This window comes from Pelodiscus sinensis, chromosome 1 (genome assembly GCF_052426305.1).
Source record: "Pelodiscus sinensis isolate ZL-2025 chromosome 1, ASM5242630v1, whole genome shotgun sequence".
Taxonomy (NCBI): domain Eukaryota; kingdom Metazoa; phylum Chordata; order Testudines; family Trionychidae; genus Pelodiscus; species Pelodiscus sinensis.
Window position 1 is genome coordinate 335647554 of NC_143052.1, and position 23227 is coordinate 335670780.

The 23227-nt window shown below is 40.9% G+C and overlaps 1 protein-coding gene and 2 long non-coding RNA genes across 18 annotated transcripts in view; 2 read left to right on the forward strand and 1 right to left on the reverse strand.

Annotated features, from left to right (window-relative positions):
- Positions 1-23227, forward strand: part of DLG2 (discs large MAGUK scaffold protein 2) — a 1584089-nt gene that overhangs the window by 1475192 nt on the left and 85670 nt on the right. The window lies entirely within an intron of this gene.
- Positions 220-9278, reverse strand: LOC112547334 (uncharacterized). The gene is made up of 3 exons (XR_012900775.2): positions 9199-9278; positions 2406-2532; positions 220-353 (listed from the first exon to the last, which is right to left on the reverse strand). It is a non-coding gene; the product is annotated as an uncharacterized LOC112547334 (long non-coding RNA).
- Positions 10093-12396, forward strand: LOC149525980 (uncharacterized). Its single transcript, XR_016348568.1, has 2 exons — positions 10093-11395; positions 12183-12396. It is a non-coding gene; the product is annotated as an uncharacterized LOC149525980 (long non-coding RNA).

Genomic DNA, 23227 nt, shown 5'->3' on the forward strand with positions numbered 1-23227 from the left:
CTTGGAACATGCAGACCATTTACATGGTGATTCTATGATTTCACTCTTCTTGGATTTCATAGCACTTCTAGGAGTCTTGGTGCCCCAATTCTCCAGCTCAACCAGAATCTCTTTTGTGGAGGGGATTTAAGTGGGAAATGGGAAGTTAACTGTGATAATATTGACAAGGCAAGAATTATCTTACCTGAGGAAATCCCAACAGATTTTAATAGAAATGATGACATGGAGTATGGCTGTTACTACAACTCTACTTCCTCCTTGATTGGTACCATATCTTTAAAACTGGAGAGGCCCAAAATCATGGAGCTGAGGTAGAGAAACTTCTGAGGCAAGAGATTAGTTCAAACAAACCCCTGTGGGGAGAAAAACATTGTAATGAGGTTTCTAAGTCTTACATCCCTCTCTTTGGAAAAAGGCAAAGATGAGATAGTTAGTGAATTAGAGTTTTCAGTTTTAGCATGTTAACTTTTATGATTTCTCTTCAGAGCTGCTGCTGGGAATCAACCGACATCTGTTAAACATTAGGGACAGCTGAGATTTCATTAGGCTTCAAACTTCCAAAAATTAGGCATATTTTGTCTTTACAAATAGTAAACAGGGACTCTTCTCGTTGCACCAAGAAAAGATTAGGGGCAAAGGATAAAGATATGATTTGTGTGAAATGTGGCCACAGAGACAAATTGGCTCCAATTGTGGATTTTTGAATTCTGTACTTCCTGACATCATAGGCAAAATTATCCAAAGGATTTTCTGCTATGTAGTTTGCACCTGAAAGAAAAATGGAACCAGCATAGTTTGCATCCAGAATTGAATTGCATGTAAAGATCTCGGTATTTATTCCTCACAGCTACCTGAATGAAAACCTAAAACTCTGTGCCTCAGTTTCCCCTCTGTATAAAGCAGAAATAATATTTCCCTAGTTCATAGGAGGATAAATACTTTACAAGATTGTGAGCGGCTCAGATACTATGTAATGGTCCCATATAAAGTACCTGAGACAGAATTTCCTTAACCCAATATTTAAGTCCCTATGAACCCGAAATCCATGTTGAAGTTGTCAGAGAAGTTTTGATTGTCTCAGAATTAAACTCTAAATATGCCAGTTTTGGAGCATATATTCTGTATCTACATGGTGAATCCTGCTCCTAGAAAACATACTTGCACACAGAGATTGCTTTGTGCCCTAGAGTGACAAGAAAATTAATGCAGTTCTGCTTTTCAGTATTGTCTCATGGGTAATATTTTGAGTATGTAACCCATTCCTTCAAATACATTTATACTGTTGTGATCCAGTTGTGTATTTTATATGACCTCTTCTTCCTGAGTGAATTTCAAAGAGATAATAGCATGACCCTTTTCTATCAAACTACTTTGTATTCAGTTTTTGCTTGCGTTACTGCCCCTCTCATCAGTATGCAAATGAAATACACATTTAATGTTACTCCCTTTTTTAAAAAATGGCTATTTCATTATTGCAAGAATTCTTCCCAGTTGAATAGCATTGCAGAAGACTTTGTTTTAATTAGATTGCAATGTGTTCTCATCCATTCACTAATGTTACCATTTTCTGAACTCTCATAGGCAATAGTTAAGCTGTAATAATAGACTATGACGAGTAGCCACTGTTTCTTCTCTTTCATGCAAATCACCCCTGTGATTAATTAGAAAAAATAGGAAACAAAAGTGCTAATTACTTGAAAGCATATTTCTGTGCCTGACTCAGCCCTATAGATAATGCTATTCCACCAGTTGAGTTACTAGTACTGTTTAACAAATGGTATGTTTCATACACAAGCATTTGTAATAAATTAAAATGCATCCCTGATCTAGTTCCATTAAAGTCAATGGTGTTACATTAGGGATGAATTTGGTTCAGTCAAATTACTTGCGCTCTGAGATGCAACCTGTCTTCCAGTCTGTTCTAGAGACTGCAACAAAGTGTTGCCCCTTGTTCAGGGGCTGGGAATTTAGCCCTTTGTTTGTCTTTTGGTATGTATGCAGGTCTAGTCCTATTACAATTATTTCCTACTGTCTTTTCATGAAGACCCACTTATTCTTGCTTTATACAGCATCACTAGCTAATGAAAAATGTAAAAAACAACAAATAGTAGTTGTGTTAAAAAAATTTCCCATTACAGACTAACTTGGCTACCCCTCTGAAGCTTCTTAGCTACCAAAAATGTGTCATAACTTGAATCTGAAGGATAATTTTAATAAAAAATGAATTATTAACATACTGTAATTATTAGTAGCAAAATATAACATAGAAGTTGTCATGTTATAGAGTTCTGATTTTTTTAGGCTCTCACATGACTATTAACAATTTAACATGTACTTCACTTTTTCATTTCTGTCACTTCACTCTTGTTTCTTATCCTATCCATGCATTATAACCTAAACCTCACCTTTTTCTTGCAATCTGACAGACAATAATTTCTTTTCATTTAGTCAACCTTATTTTTGGAAGACGGGCTGAGTTAATCTTCCTTAACTGATAGACGTAAGTGAAAGGGTGGCTGGTATTCTCTCTATCTATTATAAAGACAATAAGAAGGATCAGAAATCATCACATTAATTAGAACTGGGAGAAGATGCTGTCTGTATGTTTTTATAAAGCTTAGATTCTTCTTTCCTGGTACTTTTTTTGCTTTTTTTATTAACATAATATTGTTGCGGATCTCCCAGGAAGATGAATTCCAGTGAAAAAAACTGAATTTCTATTTGAATAATAACAAACATCTCTCTAACAAAAGTCTGAAATTGTACAGTTCCAGGTTTGTGGTGCTTCCACATCTGATTCAACACCAGTACAGATTTAACTGGAGTCTTTGGAAAGGTTTAACTGAACAGATATCCCAAAGAAGCCATACTGTACCTTTGCTTAGCCAACTGTTCTATGTTATGTGAAATTAGTTATAAGAAGGTAATGGGCCTAGAGTAAGGGAAAGTTCTCACCCTGCCCTGTTTGGCCAGGGATGCAATGCTTAGTCTTTTGCAATATAGTATTAAGACTTGGAATGGGAAACCATCGGAGATAACATCAAAAAATCAAACGAATTTAAAAGTAAAAGAGGAACTTTGCAACAAGTCCAAGTTCACCCTATGTGTGAATGGAATCACAAGGCAGATTTTAGTATAACACAGTGGTGGGAAAAGCATCCCATATTCATTCACCGAGGAAACCCCTTGTGGAGCAGATCTGCTTTAAGTTTGGAGCCTGTTTTTTGAGAAACCAGCCAGATCTGCAATGCACTAAATTTTGAGGCAGGTAGCAGGGAAACCTATGTTATTACATAGAAAATATAACTATAGATAAGTGTACAACCAGGTTTATGTTTCATTATTTTGTAACTCACAATCCTGTGTGCCCAGAGAACTGTTCCAACAGACTACATTTAAAAGACAATATCATGCATGAGCAATGGTGAAATGATGGTTAGTTCATCTTGTGAGTAATGTTCATTTTCAAGTAGTTTATTTCACCACAAAACAGATGTTCCAGTTACTTCCAGTATACATGAAGATGCTAAGATAAAACGATGTGATTGGTAAAAATTCCATGCCAGTTACTATGGCATAAATTCCTATGATGCTATGTGTAACGAGTTTATTTTAAAACGCAGAAGGAACATCTATATCAAGAAGGAGGTGCAAGATAAACATTTCAGGCTAATGACAATGGACATACAGTGCAATCATAATTATTGTATATATTGACCAGAGTAAACATGAAAAGAAATAGGCATATGACGATAGAACATACGTTTCCAATTTTGCTGCACTATGCATATATTTAATATGCATATATTTATATTTTACTTAGAAGAGGAAGAAGGGTATAAGGAAGATTTCTGATTTAATGCAGTTATACTGTGTAAGCCTACAGTACTTTGGTAATCCAGTATCTAGTGTGGAAGTAGCTTTCTGGCTATCAATATTTACTGTTGTTTCTAATCCCTTTTCCCTTTAAAATTCTTCAGATGTTGCTAAAGACTGAGCAGTTGTTGCTTTAAAATTCTGCTAAGTAGGACAGTCTGCCACTTGTGGATAGCATGATCACAAGTCGATATTGCTCTTTTCTTCTAGTTTGAAGTTAATCACTTCATTTTGTACATTTGCCCACCATCCAGTGACAGATGAGAACAAATATATTTTCAAGGCATCTTTTCTATGGGCACTGGCACCACCATTGTTAAGCTGTTTGTCTCCCATAGATGATTGTCACATGTAAAGACATTCACTTTTATGGCGGCTTCTGCAATCAGTGTCATGAACCTCTAATTTCACATTTTATTTTTCTCTAAAGCAGAAACATTTGGGCTAATGATGTTCTACAAGCAGTTTCCAGGAAAAATATAATAATAATAATGAGAAGGGTAGGGATAAAGTTTTCACTAGAAATTCCCAGTAAAATTGGGAACCTTTGCATCTGTTGCAGCAAGAAATACATATTTAAAAGAGAACATGATATTAAATGTAAATAAATTTTGGACCAGGGAGATCATGCTACCAACGCCAAACCTTCTCAATTCCTTCTAATTGCCCATGACGGTTTCTGAAATGATCCTTCTTGCTATGGCAAGGCTTCTTTCCTAGTGGTTTGGACTTTTCTGTGATCATAGCTATTACAGTTTTTGTAATTGGTGCATATTGTTGTTCTACTGAGAGTTAAGGTACATAGTAGCATGAGTAATTAGCCCCTGTCATCACGGAACTTTTCGCCCTAGAGGCTCATCAGATGGCAGTCCTATGCCAATCCTATATGTGGGTCCTCTAGGCACATACCTAACATGAAGTGGACATGAGCAAAACTTCTTGAAGAAGAATGGTTATGAAAGGTTAATTGCCATTATTTCTGTTGAGGAAAAAATTGTTACAGTACCTTTAAATCTGAGATGTGTTTCCAATACTCATAGTTAATCATAATTATAGATTGCTTACAATTATTTTGATTTATATACCAAATAAAAATATGTGCTAGGATCTTTAGGCAAGATAGAAGTGTACCATTCATCTAAATATCTGCAAAATAGTCAGAATGTAAGCAGCTGAGTAATTAATCCAAAATATTTCACTATTGTCATAATCACCATGCTCCTTCCTCCCCAAAAGCCTTTGAAAATAGATGTGCTTTGTAGCATGCTCATAGTCAACAGATTTGAGCAACTTTGGATGCAGTGGAAGAGTGAATTCTGAAGTTGAGGACATTCTCCACAAGAGAACCAATTAACAGCTCACTGTGCTACATACATAGAGGGATCCGGGTTCAATTCTTCAAGTGTTCTCCAATATAGTAGCATAGCATGGGGAGAAAGTAGTCTCCCTGGCAGGTTGAGCATTAGAGGTCAAAAACGATGTCCTAAACTCCACCCAGAAATCAGTAGCCATCTAGCTGAGATCACAAAGTACTGGAGTAGTGTGCCCATCATGAGATATGCTGCTTAACAAGTGAAATGCCTCATTCTGAACTACCTTCAGTTTTTAGATGAATTTGCCATATTGGCCCCTGATACTATAAAACATCAGTTCATATTTAAGATAAGTTTTCATCTAATCAAAGTAAAATCTTGGAATTGAATTTCCTTATAAGTTGTTGGATTTTTGCTAAAACCCCTCTCACATCTCACTGCTTCAGCATTTAAAACTGTGTTTTTGTCAGTAATGCTCACCATCATCTTTGGTTGTATGGTTAAAATTAGTGAAACCATGTCTTGATGGGCATCGACCTTGCTGGAGGGCTCTCTCATCGCTCACTCCTCATGACAGATGTTGCTACAGTCATGACCAGTTGCAACATCTGCGAGGGGAAGATGTGAAACACAAGAATAGGAGTAACCCATTTGCTAGCTATTTAACCATGCGGCTCAGCTGAATGCCCCTATTACAGCTGATGGCAAAGTATTAGATCCTATTCACTTACACAGGAGGGTGAGAAGGTGCAAGGAACCATTCTACATCTGTGCACACCCATGCACAGAGGCTGGGGCCAGGCACAATCACTGGCTTTGTTCACTATGATTCCATGAGCTCACCAAGGGCGGGACTCTCTCTCAGCTCACAGTCACCCTCAAGGAGAGTAGAGCACATTCTACACTTTATTGAAGGATGGCACAACAGCCTTCACTTCCCCAGTATGCTGCAAGTATGCTAACATGAGACACATTTTGTGTGTCCGTGTGTGTGTCTGTGTGTGTGTCTGTGTGTAAGGATCACTAATACAAAACAACTCCACAAATCAAGAAACTCTTGAAGCTAAAAGATTTGATCCACCCTGGTGAAGATTCTTTTGAAAATCGTTAGCCAGTGACTCAAATGGAATAGACAAGTGAGGAACAATATATTGCTGCATTCACAGTCTGAGATTTTCAGACTTGGCATTAATAGGTAGAACCGTCCCAAAGATTCTTCCCTGGAGTCAGCCACGTGTTGTAACAAATGTTTGCTTAGCAAATGCATTTTGTTAGGAAAGGAGAAAATGTTCATTCCTCTTACTTAAATGTATCTATCAGGGTTCTGACCACTGGCTTTAAATTGGGTTGTAAGTACTGAGTACTTTGAAAATAAATTCAGTCAAATACAATATGATTTGTCATGGAAATGTGCATTCCATCATATGGAACTTGAAGTTAGCTTATTTATTTTGTGCAGGAAAACAGAATGGTGCTCTTTGCAATGTAACTTTATTTTATTTAGTGTGATTCAATAAACTCTGTATCCTTTACAGAGATAAACAACACAATTGCTGTGACAAATCATAGTGGAGGAAGAGAAAATTTGCAGACCCAAAGAGAGCAATATACAGGTTTTCAGCTGAAGCCTGATATGAATTAATGAGGCAAAGATACAAGGCTCCTGCACCACTAACAATGGCAAATTGAGTGAGGGGACAGGAAGGAGATCAGTGAGAGAAGAGCAGCCGTAGGAAAGGTAGAACAGAATATAAGAGAAATGTTCAGTATCTGTGACAAGAAGATAATTAAGAAAAATGGTGTAAGGTAGAAGTTCCTGGAGCAGATGTTCTGCTGCAGCCAAATGAACAGAACACATGTCAGCAGTGAGTGGGTGTGTAAAGGTGGTTTGAATCTTGCATTTGCTCTTCTTGCTGCAGGTCAGTGCAAACTGATCCCCTTTGTGCTGTAAAACCAACTTTAGGGTTACTCTAATACAAGCCACAATGCAATATTTTGTTTGAATAATTTTCCTTGTGAGAATACTGACTCCGTTAAATATAAATGCTTTGTAGGAATGTTTTGATTCCACCAAAACTTTAGATCTGGAGGGAGCTGCCCTGTATCCCCTTGGCCAGTTTTAAAATTAGATTATGCCACAGTGCTATGTAAAGCAGCCATACTACACCAGATTGTCTGCCCTCAAACACCTTTTAAACATTGACCCCTATTTTGTATTTCCTATGTCTGAAGAGCACAAGTACTATTTCTTGAAGTTTGTGAATGGATGCTGTCCATAGGTGGCAGCATTGTGGCTATGTACTTATAAAAGGGTTCTCAGAATTGGGCCAGGCAAAAAAATGTGCAGATAAATGTTTCATATAATAGTATCCATGTGGCATTTTCTAAATCAGGGGTTAATAATGCTCAACACACAGTGCACCAGGGTAATCCACAGGTGGGTCACAAGACATTTTGTTTGTTTACTGTTCACTGTCATGGCCCCATTCAGCTTCCCCTGGCTGGGAACAATGAACCAGGGCTGGTTGGGGAGGGCATGCCTGTTGATGGTCAACGTAAACAAAATGTCTCGTGGCCTGCCAGCAGATTACCCTGATGGGCCACATACCAAAGATTGTGCTAAATGTCACTTCAGGAGGAGGCTATAGATTTTCTTTTTCTTTTCATCCAGAAGCTCCCTTGGGGAGAACAGGATTAAAGACACACTTACATTAGGAGCTGTCATTTGATTTCTGTAGAGTAACAAACCAGTTTTAACTACAGAATTTTTGTACAACTGCATACCAAATTAGTACAAAATATACTGTTATAGCCATTTTCTGACCAGCATAGGCACTCAGTGAAATCCTGGCTATAATGAAGTCAATGGGAGTTTTGCCCTTGACATGCTGATGCCAAGAATATCCCTTTTTGTTTAACACAGCTTTATGGCTTAAATACTTATATAACTCCCATTACTACTAGTACTATGTAGCCCAGAGGTGGGCAATAATTTTTGGTGGCGGGCCACTCCAAGATTTTGGAAAGTGGTCAAGGGCCACACTTTTCTGTAGAGAATATGTGGGGTTTAGGATGGAGGATGGTACAGAAGAGTGCACGGGGTAAGGAACTGGGGTGCAGCAGATGGTGTGAGGTCTGAGAGGGAGTTTGGGTGAAGGAGGGGATTATGACCTGGAGCAGGGGATTAAAGTGCAAGGTATGGGAGGGTATTTGGGTGCAGGAAAGGATTCTGGCCTGGGGGAGGGGTGTAGGAGGTAATACAGGGTCTGGGAGGAAGATGTGACTTGGGGCAAGAGGTTGCAGAGGGTTTGGATGGTGATCTCTTGGAGGAAGAGAGTTGGGTAGAGATTCTTACCTAAGAATCTCCTGACCAGCAGCCCTACAGCACCCCCAGGACAGGCTGGACTCCTTGCCTGGTGTAGCCCCAGACTGCTTGAAACTGCAGACTGCTACCGCTATGTGGCTTTTAGCTCCAGAAGGGGGAAGAGACTTGCATTGCTCCCATCCCCCAGGTCAATCTCTCAGCTTCTATTGGCTGAGAGCTGAGGAATGGGCTGGGGGTGAGGAGATCACACAAAGCCTCCTCCTACCTTCAGAGCAGAGAGCCGCATGGACTTTTAGTCCCAAGATCAGGCCCAGTTAAATGTATTTATTTTTATTATTATTATTATTTTATTGTTTGGAACCCCAATATGCACAGGTGCAACACTCACACTATAGAAACTTTTATATTTTCAAATAAATAATTGATTTACATATTCAGTACTGTTACACACACTAACTCAGCAAAGTAGACAGAAATAATACAGATAATACATGTAGACATTCATCCTTACACCACCCTTGCAGATCAATCGGAAATGTTAGCCATTCTCTTCCTCATCACCTTCACCTTCCTCATCTTCACCTGTGGCCATCATTCTGGCCCCTCCCAGGATCAACATCTCTCTCTTTGTTGCTCTGGGATGCAATGTTAATATGTTAATATAATATATTACACTGATGTTACCATGTATCATGCATATTCAGTAGTGGGTTTTCCCTTCTTCCTTATTTGTATTTCCTCCTCTTACCAATGCTAAGGTGTCCTTTTTCTATAGGTTAGTATGTCTATGATTTCACCCCATTATCATATATGTCACTTCGTTGCCATGGCACATTTGGGGTCAAATGTTCCATCCAGAACGTTCCAGAAGTTGGTGTCAGGGCCTGTACTGTGGTCAGCTGATATCATATGCACAAAACTCCCCCTTACATCCTACTTCCAGTTCCTCATAACTTATTAGTTACTGAAGTTTATCTATGCCAAAGTTCATTGGCCTCAAGCTTCATGTTAACTGTAAAGCTAATGTCTTACAGGATACAGGAGACCTGTTCCTTGCATTACTGCTGAATATAATAAAGCAGAATATACTGCAAAGCAGTGAATATAATAGAGGTAAACTGGCTCACTGGGCCACAACTGTTAGGTGCTCATATGGCCCCCCATGCAGTAGTACTATCATCACCATTTTGCAGTTACGGACCCAAGGCACACAAAGACTAAAGGCTTGTTTTCCCAGTGCTGGCATAGCGTATTGGCACAGCATGCTAGAGGGTTATGATTCCTAAAGCACTATAACATGTTGCATAGGGATGTAAAATTTTGATTATTTGGCTAATTGAATAGTCGATGCAATTTGCATCAGCTATTCGATTAATCAATAAGGGCGCTTTCATCTCTGAAGTGTAGCAACAGCCTCTGGGGCTGTTGCTATACTTCAAAGATGAAAGCACTGCAGGGAACACAGGGTCAGAGGAGGACTCAAGCGGTCCCCCGCTGGCCCTGTGCTCCGTGCAGCGTTTCAAAGCGGCAGCACTGCATGGAGCCTGTGTCAGTGGGGGAGTCATGTGCCATGTGAAGCCCAGGGTCTGACCCCAGGCTCTATGCTGCCGCTTCAAAGAAGCTCCTCAATTCTCCCCCCACCCCCACCCCCTTGCTACCTCTTTCTGGTAAAGGCAGCAAGCAAGTGGGCAGGGGGGGGAGGGAAGAGACTAGTTGACTGGTCAGTTGCTTATCAGATCCTTGACTAGTCATTCACAACCCTAATGTTGCACTCTAACCATGCTATGTAGATTCTGGTGGCTCACTCTAAACTGTAGCAAGTGGGTACTTGTTAGAGTCTGTCGGCAGGGTTTACATGGAGCACTTAGAGCACAGCGTGTTATGATGCTTTACAAATCACACCTTTATAGGCAAGCCCTAAGTGAATTCGTCAGAATGATATAGAGTAGTCAGGGGTAAAGTAGGGATCTGAACCTGGAAGGTCTTGCACCAGGCTAATGACCTAACACCTAGACCCATCCTTCCTCTCAATTAAAAACCTACTGTTGGAATAGGGACTTAAACCCTGGACCCTTGGATTAAAAGACCACACACTCCTGACTGAACTATTCAGGATCACTTGTATCACTATTTACCTCACCATAACATTTGGGCTTGGCAACATTTGATTTTTATATAATTTTTCAATAATATCATTGATTTAAGCATCAATGTGGGGGAGTCAGACAGTGATGGAGTCAGACAATCATTTAATGATGATGGATGTTAAGATTCAAGAAGTTAAAAGTTTGATAACAGTTAAAACACAAATTGTCAACATCACTTGTCAAAAATATACAAGGTAAATATTCTTAAACCAAGCTCTAATAAGTTCTCAAGAACTTTTTTCTTACTTTGCCCATCTGTAAATTTCAGTTATTGTAGGTGGAAATATTTTTCACCAGATTGTGGTATATTGTGTAATTGATGATTACTGATATTTACCACTAAACATTTAATCTTTCCAGTGCTCCCTATATTAAACTTTTTTAAGCAGTCATATTACTACATAAGTAATAAACACTGGGATTGTAAAAATTGGCTGTCGTGTTTGTATTCCAGATGCTGAGCTAACAGTTTTTTTGGCGGGGGAGGTTAGTTCATAATGAAAATGACTGTTAGACAGAGTCTTTCTGATTGCAATCCAGGCTGATTTTCTAGAACAATCACAGAAATGCAGTCTCTGGAGGAATGGAATGTTAACTATGACCTCAAGAACCTACAATATCACGTAACAAAGGCAACAGTTCTGAGAAGCAAGCTGTTTTTTTTAAACTGAATTGTTGGATGATGTTGATGAGAATTTAATTTCAGAGCTCAAAGACACTTGGCAAGCATTTCAGTAAGTCTTATTTTTTAATATGGAGATATAAAGCTGGAAGGGACCAGAGGTTATTGAGTCAAGTCCTGTCCTGTGCCCTTACAGCAGCCCAAGTACCATCCCTGACAGATTTGCCCCAGATCCCTAAATGGCCCCCACAAGGATTGATTTTATAACCTTGGATTTAACAGACCAGTGCTTGAACCACCAAGCTCTCCCTCCCCCCTTGTGTTTGTGTTGCCTTGCCTTGCCTTGCCTTATGGGTGAAGACACACAGAGTGAATAATGTGGTAGCAGCAAATGTCATGTTAGTTCTACATTTTACTCTTTTGTTCCATGGCTTTACTTAGCAGGGGGAATCAGCAAAATGGAAAGACAAAAGACAGGAAGGAGGGTAAGGGAGAACAGTGTCATTTTCATATCATTTCAGAATAAAATTTGTCCTTTTACTTGTTAGAATGGATTTAGTGTTCTATTGCCAATTACTTTCTGACAGAAGATTGTACATTAAAATATTCATCAGGAGTAGAGACATAAGGGAATGAGTGATTTTCTGAAGAATTTCAGACACACAATTTTAAAATGTATTTATATTAATGAGAATGTTATGTTTGGAAATGAATTTTGAGCAGGTAAAATTTTTCAGAATATATCATTTAGTGAATCAGGTAAACTGGCTTTACTTCAGTCTGACAGAGAGCAGAGTCTAGCTAGAAAGCTTTGGACGCTAGGACAGTGAACTTACAGCTGCAACAGCAGCACTGGCAGCTGAAGAAGAGACCAGTGCATTTGTTGTTCTCCTCCACAGACTTCCTGTCTACACAGAAGTTGACAAAGATGATGTTCCCGATTGATTTGACAATGATGCTAATGGTCCTGGCCATCATGCTGAAATAAATAGAGACTGTACAACATGCTCTCAGTGATGAAGAAGCTGCAGATTCTGCTGAGGAAGAAGTGACAGAAAAAATCTTACTATAATGCAGAGAGGCAACCTCTTCCTTCAGTACTTGAAGTAACAGCATGATACCAACCTCACTGAAATATTGTTGATGAAGTGACACCATGATGGCACAATGAGGAGAAACTCTCATCTAAATATAATCTGTCAGATTGTTTTCCAGCCATTATAAATACGAGGACTGCTCTATATACCATTGTGCTATATACCCTCTGGATACATCTACACTGTAGGGTTTTTCCAAGGAACGCATTTGCTCTTCCGCTTTTTTTTTTGTGTAAGATCAAATGTGCTCTTTCGGGAGCCCAGTATGACTCGTTCTACGAGGGACAAAGGCTCCACTGAAAGAGAAGGCTTTTCCACCATTTGGCCCCATCTAGACTGGGTCAAATGGTGGAAAAGCCTCTTCAGGAAAAGCTATCGGAAAAAGCTATGCAAATTGCACAGTGCAAGTTGTGTAGCTTTTTTCCCAAAAAACCCTATAGAGTAGACCTAGCCTCAATGGATTATTCTGGGAGGGTTCTGTGGCCTGTATTCCACAAGATATCAAACTAGAAGATCACAATGATCTCTTCAGCTACATGGAATCTATACATCTATTAATATTACAGTCTAGAATATGAAACCATGTGTTACTTTATAAGTATGCTAGAAAGATTATATTTTATTGGTGAATGTCAATTTTATCCATATACACACAAACCGATAAAAATATATCCATTGATTATCATGTACATTTACAGATAGGCAAAATAAGAAAATTTCTGCTTCAGAACTTAGTATAGTGTGTTTTATAGATAATTACTTTTTGTGTTTTGACATGTTGATAGATTTTGTGTTTAAGAATTCTGAAACTTTAACTTTTGAATCTCAGTGTCAACTGAAAAGAAACAATTGCCTGACTCCCACATTGTCTGACCTCCCCCATAATTCCAATATGAAAATTAAAATGATGAATATTTAAAAAGTTAAAATCCATATTTTTGTGCAACTATGAATATTTAATCGATAAAAATAGAAAAATGCTTAAAATAAATATTGAAAGCATCCATCAACTTTAAAAAAAAGAAATCCACCCAGCATATGTATAAGGGCTTCATTTTATGAGGTTCTGAGCAGTGTAAACATCCCTAATGCTGCTTAGGGTAAAATTTTCAAAAGTACCTACATGACTTAGAAGCATTTAAAAATCAGAGGCGCATGCAGGAGAAATGTACCTACATCTGTAAGATTATTCTTGAAAGAACAGAAATGTTTCTTAGATGTTTGAAAAACTAGACAAACTCAGGGGGAAAAGTCTATGAGAAAGTAAATATATCAACTGCTGCATCTTTGACTACTGAAGTTACTTTGACAGAGAGAAAATATACCTTGCAACAGGTAAAGGGAATCTGCAGAGGGGCTCCTGTTTTGTAAATGCTTCTGTGTGGCCCTGAAAGTTAATCATTGACAGAAAAAAAACCAGAATCAGAAGTTAGATTTGCTTTGAAATGGAGTATCTGCTAGGACAAAGTAGGCAAAACTGAAACAATGAAATGATGATGTATACATTTACCATACTCAACACAGTTCAGCAAAAATCTGATGGAGAAATTACTATAGAAAATAACTCTTCTGTGGAGTAAGGAAGAAGATGGTTAAAATCTTCTCACAATAGTTAGATGCTGTCAGCTAAGAAATCACAAAGTACCATTGCAGGAGCTCTTTGTCAGAGTAAGGACTTGACACATTGATTTCTATAGGAGTTGATTCTTCGGGAACCTATCTGAATATGACCCTTTAGAAGAATAGGTAACCTTGCAACAATACATGCTCTATTGAAGTCTTAAATGGTCCTTTTGCAGTGCAAGATCTGAACAATTCTGGGTCACAATGCTGAACAAAAAAGCACAAAGGGCTGTAGTGTTTATTTAGGATGGAATTGTAAATGCAGAGGGCTGGTTTCCTGCTGCATTGCTCCAGAGTGATGCTAGTACAACCTCCCAAAAATCAGTGGGCTTTAGAATAATGCAGTAGTGCATCAGGTTCAGAACCACATGAGCTGCATTACAAGCAATGCAGAGACCTTGTTCAAGACAAGGGGAAAGACACTGTTAGAGAAAACGTACTGCTTGTTCTAAACATCCTGTGGAGTGAGAGTTAGCAATCAGTATGCAAGCTTGATTATGCGGTGTGACTAGTACACGCACCTAGAGCTTAAGGAGAGGAAAATCAGATGTCTCTATCTCTCTCCAGTTATGGTGGCTTATTACTGTTTGTAACCCCTCCTGTTGGCTAGCCCAGTGTGAGGTTATTCAGCATAGGGGAAGCTTGTGATTTCTTACACCACTGTGGGGGGAGGACTAGGCCTGAGGCTGCTTGGTGTGCTCTGCGTTGTGTATGTGTGAGTGCACCTCAGACCAGACCCACTCCGAAAATCACCAGGAACAGGCTTTATTCTGTAAAAAACATAGAACAGGAAAACAGTTCAGCAGCCCCTTCTCTCAGCATGCAGCCTGTGTGCTGCTTCTAGCACAGTCCTTGCTGAGACCCTGCTGGGGGCAGAGGGCACATCCTGGAAGGAACCAGGAAGTTCTCCCAACATGCCGCAGTTTGTAGTCCACAACTTATAGTTCCCAGGGCTGCTGCTGAAACACACTGGACCTTGGGCTACATGTTGATAAGTAAAACTGAACAAAACATACCATCCCAACAAAATACTCAAATGCTACCTGAGGCTTCCATCAGCCATCACAAATGGGTTTCTTATGGATTTTATCCTGTAACAGTGCTGCCAAATTTTACAATATTTTGTTTTTTTAAAGCCCCCACACCTGGAGTCAGCTGTTTACATGAGAATAACATCCCCCATTCTGGAAAAAAAGCAAGTTTTTAGCAAAAAGTTAAAAAACTTTAAAGTATTACTGCAGAGAATCCTAAAGGCTGAAAAATACAGAAGGTAAATAGAAAGGGCCAAGATTTTCATTCTGTTTTTTAATCTTATGATTTCGGGGGGCTGGACTCGAGATTTTTTAATGCTGTGAATTGGCAATGCTGGTGTGTATAGTTAAAATACCTTTTTTTTTCAATGCTATTTTAAAGCATTTTTAAAAAATTAAGTGGTGGCCAAACATCGCTGTCAAAACAAATTTAGGAATAGTAATATATATTTTTATTTTTACTTTATTAAACCAAGCTACATGCACACTAAGGTATACTTCTTTTTCTTCATTTTATATAGAAAGTTAAAAGCCAATAGAGTGTGCTATCAGAAGCAAAAGTCACCTGGCAACTTTAGAGCATCCCCTAGCAATGACTTCTAAAACAGTTAGTGGGGAAAAAGGAATATACGCCACACATCTTAGCAACAAAATGCAACAAAAGTCTACAATATTGTGAAGTAGGTACATAAGGAAATACTTTTTCAAACAATGCAGTCAACCTGTAAAACTCATTACTAGGAGATATCGTGAAGGCCCAGAAGTATAATTGTATACAAAAAAGAATTACATGGTTGATCAATAGCTATTAGCCAAAATGGTGAGGGATGCAACCCCATGCTCTTTGTATACCCAAACCTCTGGCTGCCAGAAGCTGGGACTGGATGACGGGGGGTGGATCACTCAATGACTGCCTTTTTCTGTTCATTCTCTCTGAAGCACCTAGCACTGGCCACTGTTGTTGGAAGACAGGATACTGTGTTAGATGAACCATTGGTCTGACCCAGGATGGCCATTTTTATGTTCTTATTCCCTGTTTGAAAATATTCACTTACGATGTTTTTTATAAAATAAATCTTTTGTGAGTTATTTTTGAGCAGGTTGGTGCCCTAAATATCTTCTGACTTGCTGTCTCCTATTCACTCTGGCTATGTCTAAACTACAAAGTTAATTCAAACGAACAGCCATTAGTTCGAATTAACTTTAATAGGGGCTACACATACAAACCGCTAGTTCGAATTTAAATCGAACTAGCGGAGCGCTTAATTCGAACTAGGTAAACCTCATTCTACGAGGAGTAATGCCTAGTTCAAATTAAGTAGTTCGAATTAAGGGCTGTGTAGCCACTTAATTAGAATTAGTTGGAGGCTAGCTCTTCCCAGGTTGCCCTGGTGGCCACTCTGGGCCAAACCAGGGAAATTCTTCTGCCCCACTCCCTGCCTCGGAGCCCTTAAAGGGGCACGGTCTGGCTACAGTGCTTGTGCCAGTTGCAAGCCTGCCAGCACCCAGCCAGAAGACCCTGCACCTGGCACAGAATGAACCAGCCACCTGCTGCCACCCAGCCCTCCGCCTCTTCCCAGGACCAGGCTGGCGGCTCACAGGAGCCTGCCCGGGGCTGCAAGAGGCAGGCGCCCGCCTGGTCTAGTGTGGAGATCATGGATCTCATCGAGGTTTGGGAGGAGGCCTCTAGCGTCCATAATCTCACTAGGCACAGAAAAGCGGCCGTCTAAGGCAGGATAGCTGCCAGCCTGGCCACCAAAGGCCACATGCAAACCCAGGAGCAGGTTTGAATGAAAATCAAGTTGATCCAGTGAGACCCCCGACCCTGAGCTTAGAACATAAGAACATAAGAATGGCCATACTGGGTCAGACCAAAGGTCCATCTAGCCCAGTAACCTGTCTGCCGACAGCGGCCAACACCAGGTACCCCGGAGGGGATGGACTGAAGACAATGACCAAGCGATTTGTCTCATGCCATCCATCTCCAGCCTTCCACAAAAAGAGGCCAGGGACTCCATTCCTACCCCCTGGCTAATAGCACTCCATGAACCCAACTTCCATGAATGTATCTAACTTCTCTTTAAACTCTGTTCTAGTTCTAGCCTTCACAGCCTACTGTGGCAAGGAGCTCCACAGGTTGACTATGTGCTGTGTGAAAAAAAACTTCCGCTTATTAGTTTTAAACCTGCTGCCCATTCATTTCATTTGGTGTCCTCTAGTCCTTATATTATGGGAACTAAGGAAGGACTTTTCTTTATTCACCCTCTTCACAGCACTCATGATTTTATATACCTCTATCATATCCCCCCTCAGTCTCCTCTTTTCTAAGCTGAAAAGTCCCAGTCTCTTTAGCCTCTCTTCATATGGGACCTGTTCCAAACCCCTAATCATTTTAGTTGCCCTTTTCTGAACCCTTTCCAAGGCCAAAATATCTTTTTTGAGGTTAGGAGACCACATCTGTACACAGTACTGAAGATATGGCATACCATAGTTTTATACTTCCCCTCCTCCTTCTTCCCCTGGCTTCCCCCTTTCAGCTCCCTCCTCCCAGGTTTACCCCTCCCCTCTCCCACCTTCTCTCTTCCCCTCTCTCACCTCCTGTTCCCAGTCTCCCCCCCGCCCAGTTTTGTTAAATAAAGAGAGTTTCTATTTTTGAACACACATGTCCTTTATTTTTTACATCAGGAAGGGGGGCTAGGAAGGGGTGAGTGGAAGGAGGTGAGGGAGGAATGGGGCACGAGCCCCTGATGGAGAGGACTGGGGTGGCTCTGCGGGCTCCTCAGGGTGGAAGCTGTCCTGCAGGGCCTCCTGGATCCTGACAGCCCCCCGATTGACCCTCCCCGGATGGCAGCCTGTGGCAAGTGCAGCCAGGCTGATGGCTGAGTGCTGTGATGTGCCCAGTGTGGGCACTCAGGGCACTCCAAGACAGGACTGCTTTGCTGTCCCTCATCGAGTTAGACAAGCAAGCGGGGAACCCTGAGAACTGTCTGTCCGGGGTGGGGGTCGGGTCCCTTTAAGCACAGCCCTCGGCTAGCCTGAGGCAGCAGCTCCACACTCGAAGACCTAACCTGATGCCCTGCCGGCACTGGTTCCGGCCAGCCTTAACTTCAGTTCAGGGTCCACTCAATGTTGACTTGCTATTTCGAATTAGCAAAACGCTAATTCGAATTAGTTTTTAGGTCTAGATGCACTAATTTGAATTAGCTTATTTCGAATTAACTAATTCGAATTAAGTTAGTTCAAATTAGTGCTATAATGTAGACATACCCTCTGAGACTCTTCTAAGAATCACATACTGTAGCATTCATTCTGTAAAACTAAACTGCTGAGAGACTACCTGCGGAACCCATAGTAGTCCAAAGAAGGTTACTAATCTAAACCACTGACAGCGCAGTTAACAACCAGATGTGCGATAGCTCATTTTTTGAAAAGGACAGATCCCCCAATATTTGTGGCTTGGCGAAAATAATTATAGGAAATTCTTCCAATGGAAATATCAGATCAAGCCACATTATAATATCTGGTTATCATTTTTTTGAATTTGAACCCAATGAATATATAGATGATGAGAAGAGACTGATAAAGAGCCTTTTAAATATTACAAGTACAGACTGATTTCTTAATATTTGTATGGTAAGTTCATGTATCCTAATAGTGATTAAACAAAAAGTCAAAACAAACCCTAACTTGTGGACACATTGGAAATTGCTTCAAAATACAGATAGCAGAAAGACATTTTAGTTCGTATTGCATTTTTTCACATCACGTTGTAATTTCAGTGCAAATTACACTACACATTTAAAGTATCCTTCATTTGACATCCAGTCACTCATCAGTTCCATTCTCAAAATGGATAATCTCAATTGTCACAACACAATCTTCTGTGCCAATAAGCTTCTCTGTCAACCTCAAATCCGATACACTGTTAAAACTGCAGAGCTTCACCTCATTTTCACATCAAAACCAAGGTGAACTGCAAAATTGACATGATTTTGATGCAAAACCACATATTGGCAGTTCAGTTCACTTGGAAAGAAGCCCAGTTTTATTGAAATGAAAACTTGGAATAAACCTGATCTAAGTTTGCTGTTTGTTATAAATCTAAAAAAACCACTGAATTTTGACTGGTTTGGGGTTTGATTGAATTTTTCACACAACTCTGAGGGAAACTGTGTCCCTTAAGGAGACTTACTCAGATGATCACACGATTCAATGTTAGAATTTGATAGGAAACCCAGTCCATTCCTTGAACAGAAAATCAGTCAAGTAAGATAAAACTTGTGTGAGGCCTAGATAGTTAATTGTTGAGTTTGGGGCTAGATAAAAAACAGAATAGAAGCTATCTCACAGAGCTTTCAGAATGGCCAGCTTTAAAACCCTTATAAAACAAATTAAACTTGTAATGAAAAAGCCTCAGAACAGTAAAATCTACCGCAGTAACACCCAGACTTTATAAAAGTGCCTAAATCTACTGCCTCCCACATGAAGAGTGAAGCCTCATCTTCTGTTCTAGGGATGTTAAATTGAGGTTATTTTAGTAATCGAGTAGGTGATTGAATTTTTATCGACTACTTGATATGGGAACGCAGCCTGCCTCACACCAGGACCAACCCCTGCTCCAGCTCTGCAATTTAAAAGGCAGTAAGCAGCATTGCCAACGTGTTGATTCAGAACCACAATGAACAGCCTGGATCAGGGGACCTCTTCACCCAGGCCCTGGCACTCCTGATGCTCCAAATGATCCTCCATCCTCTATTTACCATGCAATTCTGCTTCTGGCAAAGGGAGACCAGTTCCGACTGGTGGGACTGCATCATCCTGCATCAACAGAACAACCAGCAGTAGCTCCAAAACGTCCGCATGTGGAAGGCCACCTCCTGGAGCTCTGTGAATGGCTCACCCCTGCCCTAATGCAATAGGACACCTGGATGAGACCCACGATCCCCCTGCAGAAACGTGTTGCCATTGTCCTGTGGAAGCTCACCACACTGGACAGCTACTGCTCCATGGGGAACCAGTTCAACCTGGGAAAATCCACAGTTGGGGCCATGCTCATGCTGATGGTCAAGACCATCAACACCATCCTGCTGTGGAGGGTCATCAGCCTGGGGAACATCAACCCCATCATCACTGGCTTTGTGGCCATGGGCTTCCCCAACTTCAGACAGGCCAGGAGCCTATGCACCGTAGGGGGAGATGAGATGGCTCAGCTTCTTACCGTGTCCCGCACACACCAGATCTGGCAGTGGCGGCATCCCACAGAGAAAGAACTTTTATTACTGCCAGCTGGAGGAGGAGGGGACGTGTTCCTGTGAGAGAGCGTCATAGGGCTAAGTGCTCCGGGTTGGCACTCCATGTGCACAGGCTGTTGTGCAAGCCCCAGGCCAAGAAAGCTGAGCGAGGAGCATGCAGCCCCTTGCTGCCTGTCGCCTGCCCCTACGTATGTATAGGGAAAGTGATGGAACTCACCTGAAGTGCCTTTCCCAGGATCGTCTGAGCCTGGGAGACATCCTGGGAGTGGGGGACTGGATTCAGGTTAATGATCACCTCCTGGCTGGCAGGCATGGTGTCCTGGCTAGCCTGCTCCTCCTCCTCCTCTTTGTTGTCATCCTCCTTGTGGAGGCTGATGCCGGGCATTTCTTGGCTGAAATAGGCGATGACTGGAAGGGAGGTGACCAGCTTCCCTCCCAGGATGGCACACGGTTACTCATAGTAGTGACAGGTGTGCGATACAGCCCCAAAGTGGGAACTTTGCTCCATGGCCTTGGGGTAGGCCTGCCGGAGTTCCTTAATTTTCATACGGAGCTGGTCCAACGTCCTGGTGTACCCTTTTTCCACGAGGCTGGTGGCCATCTGGCCATAGACATTTGCATTTCTCCTTTTGGTGAGGAGATCCTGGATGCTGGTTTTCCCCAGACCTTGATGAGATCCAGGATCTCCACACCAGTCCAGGCCAGTGCCACAAGCCCTTTCCTTTCCACCTGCAGCTTTAAAGTCTGCAGGAGAAGGGAAGAAGTGGAGTTGTCATGAGTGTGGCCAGGGCAGCCACAAGAACAGCTAGGAGAGGCCTCTGGAGGACAATTTTTTTGAAATAGCAGCAGTGGAACATCCACACTAACGCTATTTTGAAAAAACAATTTCAGAATAAGTGTTACAGTCCTCATGACAAACAGAAGTTATTATTTCAAAATAACCAGCCCATGGACTTGTTATTTCAAAATAACTCCCTAGTGCAGATCAGAGCTGAGAGGACATAGACAGCTTTGGATACAGACCTTTTTGTAAGAATGGTTTAAGGCATGTTCTGTATTAAAACATTTTTTATTATAACTTTAAACACTTATTTCCAAAGATGTAAAAATGCAGATTATAGTAAAGTTCATAAATTCACTTGTGGAGTATAGAAGGTGACAACCTTTGGGGACATTATTTTTTCTCTGTAGTTGTGATACTACATATGAAATCCTTCTTATCGATCCATGGGAAATTGCAAATTCCTTTTTCTGGTTTAAGCCTGCTTCAAGAGGGTTCTGTGTGGTTCATTAGATGTTAATGAATTTTCAGTATCCTAACAATGGTTGGTTTTTCCTTCTTGATGGCAAACCCTATTCTCTCACCAAATAACTGATCCAAATCCCTTTGAAATCAATAGAAAGACTTTCAATTATTTCTCTGGGCTTTGGATCAAGCGTAGACGTGCCTGAGTCCAAAAATTTTCCGTCTGAGTCAAATTTTCCCCAAGTTCTGGAATGTTCAGATCTGGGGCTGTTGGCTTGGGCCCCCTTCTAACTCTAGTGGAAACTAGGGAAAACAACACCCCCAAAATACAAACGTGAGATAAAAAGAAAAACAATAACAGTTTTTGTAAAACAAAAGAAATTATTTCTGACATCAGTAGCTGAAACTTTACTGTGGCATAGAGCTCCTAATTTGCTGTGAGCATTATATTGCTATAGGTGTTTTTATTCACAGTTCTCTTGTGCTTTTTTGTGACAGCTGCAACATTACATCATCATAGTTTTCCTTAGTTTTCATCTCATGTCATTCAAATGGATCTTGCAAGTGGGTGGCAGCATATGTAATAGAGAGCTGAAAAAAAAGGAAGCCTGCCTCCAATTCTGACTCTGAAATTGAATCTGTATCTTTGGACAGATCGTATAATCTCTCCTTTTTTTAGACTCCCCATCTGTAAAAGGGGAGAACAACTGTCTTCCTTACAAGGATGTTAGATGTCAGAAAATTTCCTCTAGTGGACATTTTACAAATGCTGGACAGATCCTCAGGTGCTGAGAATGGGCATAGATCCATTGTTGATAGCATTATGCCCATCTACGCCAGCGGAGATTCTGGCCTGTTAAGTATTATTATTTTATAGTTCAGTTGGTAGCAAAGAGGATTGAATTGGAAAGCTATCTGCATGTGGACTCAGCCATGCCGAAAGACTGCTCAGAACTATCATAAGAACATAAGAACAGCTGTACTGGGTCAGACCAAAGGTCCATCTAGCCCAGTAGCCTGTCTGCCAACAGTGGCCAGTAACAGGTGCCCCAGAGAGGGTGGACCGAAGACAATGATCAAGCAATTTGTCTCCTGCCATCCTTCTCCAGCCTCTGACAAACACAGGCCAGGGACACCATTCCTATCCCCTGGCTAATAGCCTTTTATGGACCTAACCTCCATGAAATTATCTAGCTTCTCTTTAAACTCTGTTATAGTCCTAGCCTTCACAGCCTCCTCTGGCAAGGAGTTCCACAGGTTTATCAGCAGCAACCATTCCAGCAAGCGGTCAGTCAGCCACAACAGATAATCTGTGATCAATCTGCCCAACAACCACAACAGCAGCAGGAGTTACAATACATGGTCGCCATCTGCTGGAGTAGGACTGAACAGCTTTGATCCATTATGGCCCTCATTCCTATCAGACTTACGAAAATGGGGCTTGCTGACAACTCTCCAAGGCATTCCTCTAAACCTTCAAGCAGGTAACCACAACAGCCTGGTGGCCCTCAAACAATATGCAGTTTTACTAGCCGAGTACTTAGCCAGATCAGTGCAAATGGTGGATAGCTCTTTAGATCCTTCACAGCCTGACTTTACGTTCAGGTCAATGCAGCAATCCTTGGACATATCATAAGACATTATGGCAATATTTACAGGAGGAATGATGGTATCTGTGGTGAATAAGCCCCTGGT